Genomic DNA, 12,984 nt, shown 5'->3' with positions numbered 1-12,984 from the left:
CTTAAAAACTTCCATTCTCTCTCCCCTTCTAACTATCCTGTATATTGTTTTTTAAGTGATCTTTCTAAAACAGGTTTATCCATATGTCTATCTATTGTCTACTTTGTGCCAGGCACTGTCCTAGGTGTTTGAGATTCAGCAATAAACAAAACAGATAAAGATGCCCTCATGAAGCTTACGTTTTAGTAGAGGGAGACGAAGAATAAATGATATACAAAGTAAATGAGTACATTATGAAAATATGTTAGAAGGTGATAAACATCATGGAAAAAGGAAAAAGTAGAGCAGAGTAAGAGGGATTGAGAGTGTTGATGAGGGGAGGGGGATGGCTGGCCAGGACTCAGATTTATTGATCAGAAAGTTCATTAAATGAGAAGATAACACTTAAGCCAAGAAGAAGAAGGGAGTTGGCCATGAAGATCTGAGCACAGAGAATTTTAAGAGGTATGGCTGAATTGAAGATATGTGGTAGGAGCCCTACCATCATGTTCCAGAAACAGAAAGAAGGCCAGTGAGGTTGGAACAAAATGAGCCACAGTAGACAGTAATGGGATCAGAGAGGATTGCAAGGACTTTGGTGTTCACTTTGTATCATGAGACAACATTGGAAGTTTTTGAACAGAGTGACATAATCTGACTTAAGTGTTTAAAAAGACCACTCTGTTGTACTGAGAGTAGATTATTGGCCAGGTGTGGTGGCTCATTCCTGTAATTCCAGCACTTTGGGAGGCCAAGGGGGAGGATCACTTGAGGTCAGGAGTTTGGGAATAGATTATTGGAGGAGGGGATGGAGAGGGAGAAGGAAGGGTAGAAGTAGGTGGCCCAGTTAGGAAGCTATATTGCAGGCAAGAGGTGATGGAGGCTTCTACAAGGGTAATAATGGTGAATGACTCTGTTATAATATATTTTGAAAGCAGATCCAACAGGATTTGATGTAGGATATAAGAGCAAGACAGAAGTCAAAGATAACATCATGGCATTTGGGGCTAAGGAAAGAAAAGACGGAACACACTGCCATTAGCTGAAATGGGAGACTGAGAGAAGAGCTATGTGGAGTTTGCAGGGGGGTCAGGAGTTTGGTTTTAGAATAATAAGCTTGAGATGTCTATTTGGCATCTAAGTGAGAATGCCAAGTAAGCAGCTGGATATATACACCTGCAGTTCAGGCAGGTCTGGCCTGAAGATAAGATAAAAAATGCAGTAATTGCATATGTGCAGGCACTGTGCTAAGCATTCTACATACGTAACTTATTTAATCCTCACAACAACCCCAAGAGGTAGCAGGAAATATTATCATCTCTTATTTCACAGGTTGGGAAACTGAACCACATAGAGGTTAAGGAACTTACCTGAGGTCACAAGAATAGTTTGTGGAAGAGCCATGATTTGAATGCAGGAATACAAGTACCAGAATGCATGCTTTGAGCTACAATGCTACAGCACAGGTAATATTAATAAACTTAGGAGTCTTTAGCATGTGAATGATATTTAGTTATGAGTCCAGGTGAGATCACCAAGGGAATATAACAGAGAAAAGAGAGTCTGAGGAATTTGTTTAAAAGTACTATGGAGTGGATGGAGGGAAGTAGGTAGGAGAATAGATGAGTAAGGTTGGCTCTGAGTAGATAAATACTGAAGCTGGGAAATGGGCACAAGGAGTTTCATTATACTTTGCTGTCTAATATGTGTATGGCTAAAATTTTGCATAATGACAGGAGAAAAACAAAGACAGAGGGATGAGGAGGTACTATCAAAGGAGGCCAAGAAAGAGCACCATTGAAACAGGAAGAAAACCAGGAGCATGCTATCCTGGAAATCAAGTGTCCCGATTGTCTATTGCTGCATAACACACCCCCAAAAATCTATGGCTTAAAAATATAACAATTATACACAGTATAGAGATTCCTCAAAAAACTAAAAGTAGAACTGTCCAGCAATCCAACTTCTGGGTTTACATCCAAAGGGATTGAAATCAATATGTCAAAGAGATACCTGCACTCTCATGTTCATCACGGCACTATTCACACTAACCAAATTATGGAATCAACCTAAATGTCCATCAGTAGATGAATGGATAAAGAAAATGTGGTACATAGACACAATGGAATACTATTCAGCCTTTAAAAAGAAGGAAATCCTGTCATTTGCAACAACATGGATGAAACCAGAGGACATTATGCTAGATGAAATAAGCCAGGCACAGAAAGACAAATGCTGCTTGATGTCATGTATATATGGAATCTAAAAAAATCAAACTCATAGAAGTAGAAGAGCAGAATGGTGGTTACCAGAGGCAGGGGGTGGAGAGAGGGGAAATGGAGCTGCCAGTCAAAGGGTACCAAGTATCAGTTATACAGAAGGAATACGTTCTGGAGGTCTGTTGTGCAGCATGACCACTATAGTTAATAATAATGTATTGTATTCTTGAAAATTGCTAAGAGAATAGATTTTAAATGTTCATACCACCAAAAAAAAAAAAAAAATACATGAGATGATAGATATGTTAATTAGCTTGATTTAATCTATAATGTATACATATACCAAAACATCACAGTTGTGCTCCCTAAATATTATGTCGATTAAAATTTTTATCTAAAAATAACCACCATTTATTTTATTCAGAAATCTGCAATTTAAGCAGGGCTCAGCAGGGACCTGTCATCTCTGCTCCTGTAGCATTGACCATCAGCTGGGGTGACTCTCCTGGGGCTGAGGACGCCTCTCTAAAGTGGTTCATGTACGTGGCTGGCAGGCACCAGCTGGGGGCTCAGCCAAGGCAGGCCTATCTCTAATCTTCGGTTAATCCCCAGATTGACTAAAGATAAGTAGTGCAAACAAGAATTACTTGAAACTTCTTCAAGCATGTGCCTTACTCTCAACTGACAAATGACCCTTCAGAGAACACTAAGAAAGGTTCCTCTCATGCTGGAACTGTTTCCTTTACAGCAATGACAGGAAGTGAGGAGAAAACATTTGTTATTTAGGTATTTGTCAATGCCAGGAGAGCCCCCTGAACTTTACAGCAGAAAAACAAACAAAAAACTCTGAATGTGTTGTTGTTTCTTTTCTAATAAATTTCATTATGTATATTTGGGGCTTAGGATATATTATGGGACACATATAGATAGTGAAATTGTTACTATAGTGAAACCAATACATATCTATCATCTCACATAGTTACTCTGCATGTGTGTGACAAAAGCAGCTAAAATCTACTTATTTAACAAAAATCCCTAATACAATTTTATTAACTATAGTCTTCATGTATCACATGATCTCTAGACTTGTTCATCCTATGTATCTGCTATTTTGTATCCTTCGACCTGTATCTCTACATTCTCTCCACCCCTCACCCACGGTAATTGCTGTTTCATTCTCTATCTCTGTATATTTCAGTTTGAGCTTCTCTTTTTTTTTGTTTCACATATAAAATAGAGCATGCAATATTTTTCTTTCTGTGTCTGGCTTATTTTACTTAGCATAATGTCCTCAAGCTTCAACCATATTGTGGCAAATGGCAGGACCTCTTTTTAAAGACTGAATAATATTCCAACAACAAATAATATTCCATTGTATACATACACACATATATATACACACAATGCAATATTATTTATTTACACACATACACACTAAAGTTTGTATTATGGGGTGTGTGTGTGTGTGTACATATATATGCTTCTGTTATGGTATGTATACATTTATATTGTGGTGCATCTGTGGTATATGTGTTTATATATATGTATATACATTGTAATTCCTTTATCCTTTCGTCCATCTTTGGGTGTTTGGGTTGTTTCCACATCTTGGCTACTGTGAATAATGCTGCAATGAACATGAGAGTACAGATATATTTACGAGGTAGTGATTTCATCTCCTTTGGGTATATACCCAGAAGAGGAATTGCTGGATCATATGGTAGTTCTATTTTTAATTTCTTTAGAAACCTCCATACTGTTTTCTGTAATGGCTGTACCAAAAGACATCTGAATTTTATGGATACCTTTTAGTCACAGCTCCTTCTTGGAACGTCTCCTTTGTAAAATACTTTAAATAGCTGCAAGAAGATCAGGGAGAGGTTGAAAAGATGCACACAAATTCTTGTGTCTCTGACAGAGAATAGGCAAATAGCAGAGATTAGTTTTTCCCTAATCTTCTTCTTCTTCTTCTTTTTTTTTTTTTTTTTTGAGACAGAGTCTCACTCTGTCGCCCAGGCTGGAGTGCAGTGGCTCGTTCTCCGCTCACTGCAAGCTCAGCCTCCCGGGGTTCACGCCATTCTCCTACCTCAGCCTTCCGAGTAGCTGGGACTACAGGCACCTGCCACCATGCCCGGCTAATTTTTTGTATTTTTAGTAGAGACGGGGTTTCATCGTGTTAGCCAAGATGGTCTCGATCTCCTGACCTCGTGATCCGCCCGTGTCGGCCTCCCAAAGTGCTGGGATTACAGGCGTGAGCCACCGCGCCCGGCTTTTCCCCAATCTTCTTACTCATGATTCATAATAGTTTTGTTCATGGGCTTTTCAAAGGTCATCACCATAGGCAGGCTAGCAGTTGTTCCTCGTCAGCATCCTAAGGTAGTGACTACCACTGAAGCCTATCAGAGTTCATGGAGAGTTTTTAACACCAAGACCAGAATTCCAAAATGCTTTGACACTTTAAATCAGGGAAGAGATTGGCATGCCAGGGCTATGTCTCCCCTACCGTATGCCTGACAAGTACAGAAGGCTGGGGGCAGCTGTTCTCAACTCCCCTGAAGATGCTGAGACAAGTGTGGGTCACCCCACATGCCACTGAACATGCAGAGACCGCAGGGCTGTTGCAGAGGAACCAAGGAGGAAACAATTAAAAAACACATAAGGAGAACTGAAAGACAAGTTTCATCTTTATTTGCCCGTTTTTGCTAACTCAAAAGTTCAAGGGGTGCCTGAAGCCATTAGATGTGACAGAGTACATGTTTTGATCATGGTGCAGTAGTTCTGCATGTTTTACCTTTGCCTGTGTTTTACTATTTCAGAATGGATTTGAACAAGTCGGCTTGTCTCTGCGGTGAAAGCCCTCAGGGCATCATCCTCAACATGACCAAAGCCATTGGCTAAGACTTGAAGTGTTTCTCAAACACTCAAAGAACTGAAGTTGGTCTCAGAGGCCGGCATCCTTTCATCCTCTGCCTCCCACTGATGTAACTTAGTCAGATCACAGATGTGCTAACAAGGCACTTGAAAGCAAACTCTTTGCCACCAAATAAACATACTCCGAGTTGTTTTTTTTTTTTTTTTCCTTCACTGCTCCCATCACTTATTAGTTCACCACCATCTTCTTGGCTTCTAGATCTATCTCCTAATTTTTCCTGATTTCTCTGGTTGCCCTTCCTCATTCTCCTCACAGACTCTTCGTCACTTCTCACACCTCCACCTCCTCATCAGGCCACTTCTCTCTTTGTTCTTCCAGCTCATCCTCCCTCATGGTCTAAGATGATCCTGCTCCCCCTTGACCATCTCTGTGGTAATAGAAACAGTGATCATAGCAGCAGCAGCTACACAGAGTGACAGCACCCATGGAAGTCATAAGTGACAGCACAGCAACACAGTCTTTCACCCCAGTTTCTGTAGAGGCCTTCTACAACATTCCCTGGTCCATGATCTTGCCCCTTCCTATTGCATCTTTCACACTGTTGCCTGAATAATTTTTCAAAAGTAGAAATTCTATCATGCCACTCCCTACTTTCAATCTTTTAGTGACCCCAGTGGTTTGGGGGCCATTAAAATCTACATTGGGGATAAAAATCTAAATTCTTAATATGGTATCAAAGCCTGTTCCACCTGGACCTGTCTACCTCGGCCCTCACAGGTGCCCTTCACCATCCCCATCCCAAACAACTTGCATTTTAGCACATACACTATGCTATTTCTCATCTCTGTCTTGGAACCCCTTCTCCTTGCCTCCTACAGGACACCCAACTCTCATGTGTCTACAAACAGCTGATGTTTCCTCTTCAGAAAGACAACTCTCATTCTTCAGGCTAGAGCAGGTGCCTTTCAGGCATGCTTCCTCTATCACAGCACATTACAACAATAATGCTTATTTTGCTGTTTGTTAATTTTTTCATATCCCTCTTCCTGTGTGCCTAGTACTCAACTGCAAGCATGTTTGAGATACTCAATAAGTATTGCATAAATCAATTATAGCTCAACCATGGATCAATATGTTCACTGCTTTTCTTTTGTCAGTTCCGACTTGCTTCACTTCCACAAGTTGCTCCTGTTCTAGCAAGACAGACAGAAAAGTAAGTAGATACTCCTGGTATAATAATCTCAGAGGACTCATGGGCCCTCTAGGCTCATCCAGAAATCCCATACTAACAACTATAAACAATGAGGAAACCGACACACACAGGACAAATCAGAGAACATCATTCTTTAGTAACATATAGTGTCAGAGCCTTGTCAGAGCATTTGCATTTATTTGTTTATTCTGAGAGAGACAGGGTCTCACTCTATCACCCAGGCTGGAGTGCAGTGGCACAATCGCAGCTCATTACAGCTTCGAACTCCTGGACTCAGAGATCCTCCCACTTCAGCCTCCCAAGTAGCTGGGACTACACGTGTACACCCCCACGTCTGACTAATTTTTTTAATTTTTTGTAAAGATGGGGGTCTCCCCATGTTGTCCATGCTGACCTCAAATTCATGGGCTCAAGCCCACCTTGGCTTTCCAAAGTACTGGGATTACAGGTGTGAGCCAACGTGCCAGCCCTACAGCATTTGCTTTATAAAACAAGGCTGAAGAGTGCAGAGCCATACTTGCCCTCCAGGATGGTCTGTAGCCCAGTAGGCAGCACCTTTGGATAAAGTTCACTTAGTCAGTTTTGAATCCACCTAATCAAGGGCATGGTGAGATACTTGGTAAAATGCTTTGTGGTAATCCTTTGTTTTACTCTGATATACATCAATCTCATAAAATTTAACAAAAAATGTTCTGCCTAGCTTTTTATTTCTCTAGACTCAAGAGTCTCTTTCCTGGGGTCCTCTGTGGTCCACAATTTCCTTGGGAAGTTTCCATCCTGTCTTTCTTTCTCATCTTGCCACCTTCAATCGGTTCCTCTTCTGCTGCTCCCAGCCCTACTTTCAACAATCTAATTCACAGAGTATGGACCCTCATTTCAGCACCTGCCCTTGGCTCTGTTCACCACTTTCTTTAATTTCATGCCTTTCCTACCATGTTGAGCATTTTTGCCTCATCTCTCCTACCCCTCCCTAGACCAGGCTCTAGCATTGGCTGGCCTTTTTCATCTTCTACTGTGAAAGCACCTGATCTGGTCACCACCCTGTGGTACCCAGGCAGCAGCCTCTAGTTTACCCTGAAATGTCATCACCAAAATGCACACTGACTTCACAACTATGACATTGACTATAGTAAAAAGAGTATGACAGCAACACACAGCACTGGGGTCAGGGTTTCTACATCTCATTTCTCTTTGCAACTGGTACGACCCCTGTATGAGTTAACTGGCTTGATTGTTTAGAGCCATAGTTCTTAAGCTTCTTGTGAGCTGCAGAACCCCTCACTCAGATAAACTCTTAGTGCTAGCAAATAACATTTAAAATGCTGACTGGTTCTGGCTGATGTGGATGTAGAAGTCCAGAGCCTCCTTTGCCTCTCGTTCCCATGACCCTTAGGGATTCTGCAGAGCCCCAAGGTTTGAAAAGCACTGGGGGAGGGTACATTCTTTTTTTTTTTTTTTTGAGACGGAGTTTCACTCTTGTTGCCCAGGTTGGAGTGCAGTGGCACGATCTCAGCTCACTGCAACCGGGTGAGGGTACATTCTAATGAAGCCCATATGGCAAGCTCCACACCATTCAGGTTTTGCCATAGGCTATGCAATATCCCAGAAAGCAATGTGACTTCATGCTTATGTGGATAGATCCTAGGAAAGACTGACAGGTTCAAAACCCCATTCCCCTAGTCACTAGCTAAGGCTGATTGGACAATTTACTTAACCTCTCTGTGCCTGAGTTTTCTCATCTGTTGAACAGTGATTATAATGGTTCCTGCCCCTTTGTTTGTTAAGAATATTAAATGAGTTCACAGCAGAAAGGGCTTAGAAGAATACCCGGCCAGGCGCGGTGGCTCACGCCTGTAATCCCAGCACTTTGGGAGGCTGAGGTGGGCAGATTACCTGAGGTCAGGAGTTTGAGACCAGCCTTGCCAACATGGTGAAACCTCATCTCTACTAAAACTACAAAAATTAGCTGGGCATGGTGGCACACGCCTGTAATCCCGGCTAGTTGGGAGGCTGAGGCAGGAGGATTGCTTGAGCCCGGGAGACAGAGGCTGTAGTGAGCCGAGATCATCGCGCCACTACACTCCAGCCTGGCTGGCAAAGTGAGACTCTGTGTCAAAAAAAAAAAAAAAAGGAATGCCTAGCTGGTCTAGAGAGGTGGTAGATAAATGTTTGCTTATTATCTTCTAAAACCATATACTGTCCTTAAGGAAGACCCAGGGACACAGTGTAAGTGACTCAGCACAGTCTTCATTACCACAGAACACACCCTGTGGTGGGAGTTAGCACAGTTCTCCTCCTACATGGGGTGTGCAGACTGGTCCGTTGCAAACTGTGTCTTAGAGTACATAAAGTGGTAGCTCAAGGTCCTAAAAAGGGACATTGACTTCATCCAACAGAATGACTAACTCCATAAAGGAGTTTATTTTCCAAAGTTTACTACAGATTTAGGTAAAGTGAAAGATTATACACAGTGCACAGCTTTTCAATGGAAATGGACTGGGCCATTTGATTAGACTTGTAAATCTAAGGTTAATTGGGAGTTGAGCATTGTAATTCCAGGAAATAGGTTACAGGCATGTTTGTATGTTTCTGAATCTGTCCCCTGTTCATAGCTGCAAATATATGCCATTAATTTATGATTTTCTTTCTACAGGCTTCACCAGGGTAAACACAAATAAAGAGATTAGTCATTAAACCCAGAAGGAATTTGAGAGCAGGGCGTAAAATTTAAAGAAGGTTATACCCTGAAAAAAAAAAGATGTGAGAATTAAAGGCAACAGAAAATTAGCTGCTAAATCTTTGGGATGATGCAGTTTTACAGGTTGTGTTTAATAATACTTGCTATATTGTACTTTAATCTGTGATCCTGCAAGTTAAGCTAAGAAACTCCCAAGGGAAGAAGGGTAGAGGCCTAAGTAGGGTAAATAGATCTTTCCTAGAAAAATCTTTTCTTTTCTGAGTTTGTGTTTCCTTTATTACTTTTTGCTCATCAAACCTACAGGGAATGTATAAAGTGTGGATATGGACTCTACTTCCAGAATGCCTGCTTTCCCGACTAAAATCTGGAATGAGAAGAAAGCTTGGAACTGCGATTCTTAAGGCTCAGCCTGAATCAGATCCCTTCCCAGCCAGCACAGGAAGTGTAGGAACAGCTTTGTCAGCATCTGCATGCACATGACCTTGATGAAAGAGGAAGGAACTGGTAATGATATGGTCCATGACACCTTATCCTCAGTTCCAAAATCCCAAAAGCCCTGCAACCAAAAGTTTTTCATATATTTGACATAAAAACTCCACAGGTGGCCAAAATCTGACCTTTCTGACATGAGGTTCTGCATAGTCACTACTGACCTGAGAATGACGATTCATATATGTTGCGATCAAAATATTAATGTATTTGCTTATGAGGTGCTGACCCAGACTCTACTAGAAATACTACATATGCAATATATACCATTTTACCTTTCTAACATCTGCAAAGTTCTGAAATCCCAAACCTGTCTGGCGGCCATGTCCTAAGTGATTTGAGGTCAGAAGAGGTCTGAGAAGACAGGACCCCACTGTGGCTCTGCAGAAGGAAAGTGACAGCAGATCTAGAAGGAAGGTGTACTTCAGATGAACAGGAACTCAAAGGGAGCTGTCAGGGGCATCCATTTCAGCCTGAGGACCAGGAAACCAGTGCGATGCATGACACACCAGTCACCAGCCACACTCCTTAACTGACTGCCCATGCCTGCCGGCTGGTACCAGCTGAAGCCCAGGTAAGCACAGAACGGGAGATATTGCCACACCTACCATCCCAGAATCTTCATCTCAGGACCCACAGCAGTATTTTTGCAAGCATCTTTCTTCATTTTTTCTTCTCTTTCACCATCTCTCTACTTAAGTTTCTCTTCCATTCTTCCAAATTCCATACTACTGTCACTCGGAATTCACTGGTGGTGATGGAAAGTCTAGGAAACCTGAAAAGAGCAAAATAAGTTTCCACCCTGGTTATACCTTTTATTATTATTATTATTCCAGATTCAGACTGCCTGGGTTCAACGTGTGACTCTACCACTTCCTAGCTATGTGACTGTAAACAAATTATTTCATCTCTTTTTGACTTAATTTCCTTATCCATAAAATAGGGATAATAGTACCTACCCTATACAGTTGTCGAGAGGATTAAATGAGCTAATAATATTAATATTACTATTTGAGCTAATATTAAATGAGCAAATATTATTATTAGCTAATAGAAAGTGCCTGGCATATAGTGAGTGCTTCGTAAACATAAGCTGCTATCATTTTTATATGTGTCTGTAACTGTCTTCTAAATAAATTTCATACACTAACAATGTGGTTTTTTTCCTGTAGAATTCTTTACATCCATTTCTTAAAACGGCATCATAATGGCATTTGATGGTCAATAATTACTTGGTAAAGATGAAGATAAAGGAGAAGACAGCAAAGAGATAGATGCACAATCAAAACCTGAGTACAAAGTTCCAACATTGCTTTCATGATATTGCCTACTATAACATTCTGGTGGTGTGCACAGTTTCTCCCTCTCCTCTTTCTTCCTCTAGCTAATTTGTTTTGAAAGCTAAAAAATAAAATGAAAAAAGGGTAACGGAACATTTGATATATAAATCTGAAATAAAACTATCAAGCAGAGACAAATCTTTGAGATAGTTCATATTCACATTTTTGTTTTCAGATTACCTATAAACACTAACGTAAATAAAGTAATAACTGCATTGTCCAGCTAACAACACACTGAGAAGAGTTAATTCTGCATTAAAACTGAAGCCCAATTATTTATGTACGGCAACTAGAAATCTTTCCAATGATATATCCTTCCCTGATACCCCACAAACTGTCCTAGAAGTTACGCCTTGGAGTAGATGTCTCCTGACCTTCCCCAAGACATTTAGAGTAATGCCTGTCCAAATTGGCATTGTGGGCCATCTCTACCAGTTAAATCATAAACTTCATGTACATTTTTAATGTCCCCAACTTGAGAATCCATGGTTGTACTGGGAAGGCTGGGAACCCTATATACTCATCCACTCCTCTCTCACCTACTCTGACTACGGAATTAATGTCAAGACTGATACGACTTTTTTTTTTCAGGGTCAGCCCTAAATGGACCAATCCATATCTGTCTCAGTCAAATTCACCTTCACCCCACTTTATTTATCAAAAAGGTATTCACTAAAAAAATGTCCAATTTAAGGAGAAAAAAAGAATCACAGCTAAATGTGGGTTTAAAGCTGGAGAGACTTAAGATTGAAAAACTGCCAGTTCTTACTGCTCACTTACTCACATGAGGGTTTACAGCTCCTGAAATCATGCCAGGGCTTTGAAAATGAAAGCTTGCAGTTAGAAAACGATGGCTCATGACAGCAAGGATCAGTCATGTGACAGGCCAAGCGTTTTCCGTCATTGCCTCCCTCAATCAGACAGAGCTCAGAAATGGAGGTTAATCGGTCAGATAGCATCCACAGAGGCTGAGGGCAGCAGAACCCAGCCGCAGCAATTAATCATTTAATTGCTTTCTGATTCACTTTAAATGTCTTTTAAAAAGATATTAAAGAAAAACATTATTGAAAGGACATTTTAGACTATTTAATAAAGATCCAATATGCCCTTTGTGAACCAGAAAATAAATGGATCTCTAGCCCAACTCTGTTCAATGTTTTCTTGGGCAACATTTAGTTATGCAGAGGAAAGCGTGACAGTCTCTGCTCCCGGTAGGAGAAATAGCACATATAAAAGCACTTAGGAAGGAAAGCACAGGTATAATAAAAATGGTTTTTTTGTTTTGGGGTTTTTGTCTGTTTTTTTGGCTAAAGAGCAGGATGTGTGAGGGGTGAAGAGGAAAGCCTGGAAACCTAGCAGTCTACATTTTAGAGGATCCGGAAGCCAAGATAAGGAGCCCAGACTTGATCTATTAGGCAATGGGAGCCATTGAAGGATTCTGAGCGGAGAAAGCAGCGTGGTTAGGGAATAGCAGGAACTGAGGGACCCAGCGGCCCTGGGTTCTCATTCCAGTTTTGCCCCTCATTAGCTGGCATGAATGTGGGCACATTATATACCTCCTTTTGGTGCCTTCTAAACTGTACAATGGAGGTAATAATACCATTTCCAGGGTTATTGCAAACATTACAAATAACGTATGTGACATAGCAACCCCAGGGCCTGGCATAGAAAGGGTTCCTATTAAATGGTGTTAGCTGTTACTACTGCTGCGCTCTGGGTAGGAAGGTTGAAAGGGAAGAGATGGGAGGAGGGAGAGCTTGGAGGTCCAGGCAAGAGGTCCAGAGGGCCTGGACTGGACAGAGTACAGGCAAGGAGGGCGGCAAAGAGAAACGAGATCGAACAAAGGCAGGATCCAAAAAAATGGAGGTTGAGAAAGACTAACTTGCACAGAACCATTTGACAATGACTGAACGTGAGCAAGGGAGGAAGAGAAGCTGCAGAGACTCCAAGGAAAGGCTGAAGTATCACGCAAGTCAGAAAGACACAAACTTCTACACGGATCCAAAATAAACAGTTATGTCAATAAATGCCAAACTGAGCCTGGATTTCTGGAATGACTACGGAAATAACCCAAACCATATTTATTTTCCCATCTGAATTCTTAATAATAATAGCAACTTTCAAATCTGCAGAGTCAGATGATTTGGGTTATATCATTACTCAGCATCATACAC

At 41.2% G+C, this 12,984-nt stretch overlaps 1 long non-coding RNA gene across 5 annotated transcripts in view; it reads right to left on the bottom strand.

The window, feature by feature from the left end:
- The window catches only part of LOC117085903, a 294,414-nt gene that overhangs the window by 97,166 nt on the left and 184,264 nt on the right, over positions 1-12,984 (bottom strand). For all 5 annotated transcript variants that reach the window (XR_004438125.1, XR_004438123.1, XR_004438126.1 and 2 more), the window contains one exon: positions 10,079-10,245. This is a non-coding gene — a long non-coding RNA (uncharacterized LOC117085903). The remainder of the gene's footprint in view (positions 1-10,078; positions 10,246-12,984) is intronic.

This window comes from Trachypithecus francoisi, unplaced genomic scaffold (genome assembly GCF_009764315.1).
Source record: "Trachypithecus francoisi isolate TF-2019V2 unplaced genomic scaffold, Tfra_2.0 Lachesis_group1, whole genome shotgun sequence".
Lineage (NCBI taxonomy): Eukaryota > Metazoa > Chordata > Mammalia > Primates > Cercopithecidae > Trachypithecus > Trachypithecus francoisi.
This window is presented reverse-complemented; position numbering and strand designations above follow the sequence as displayed.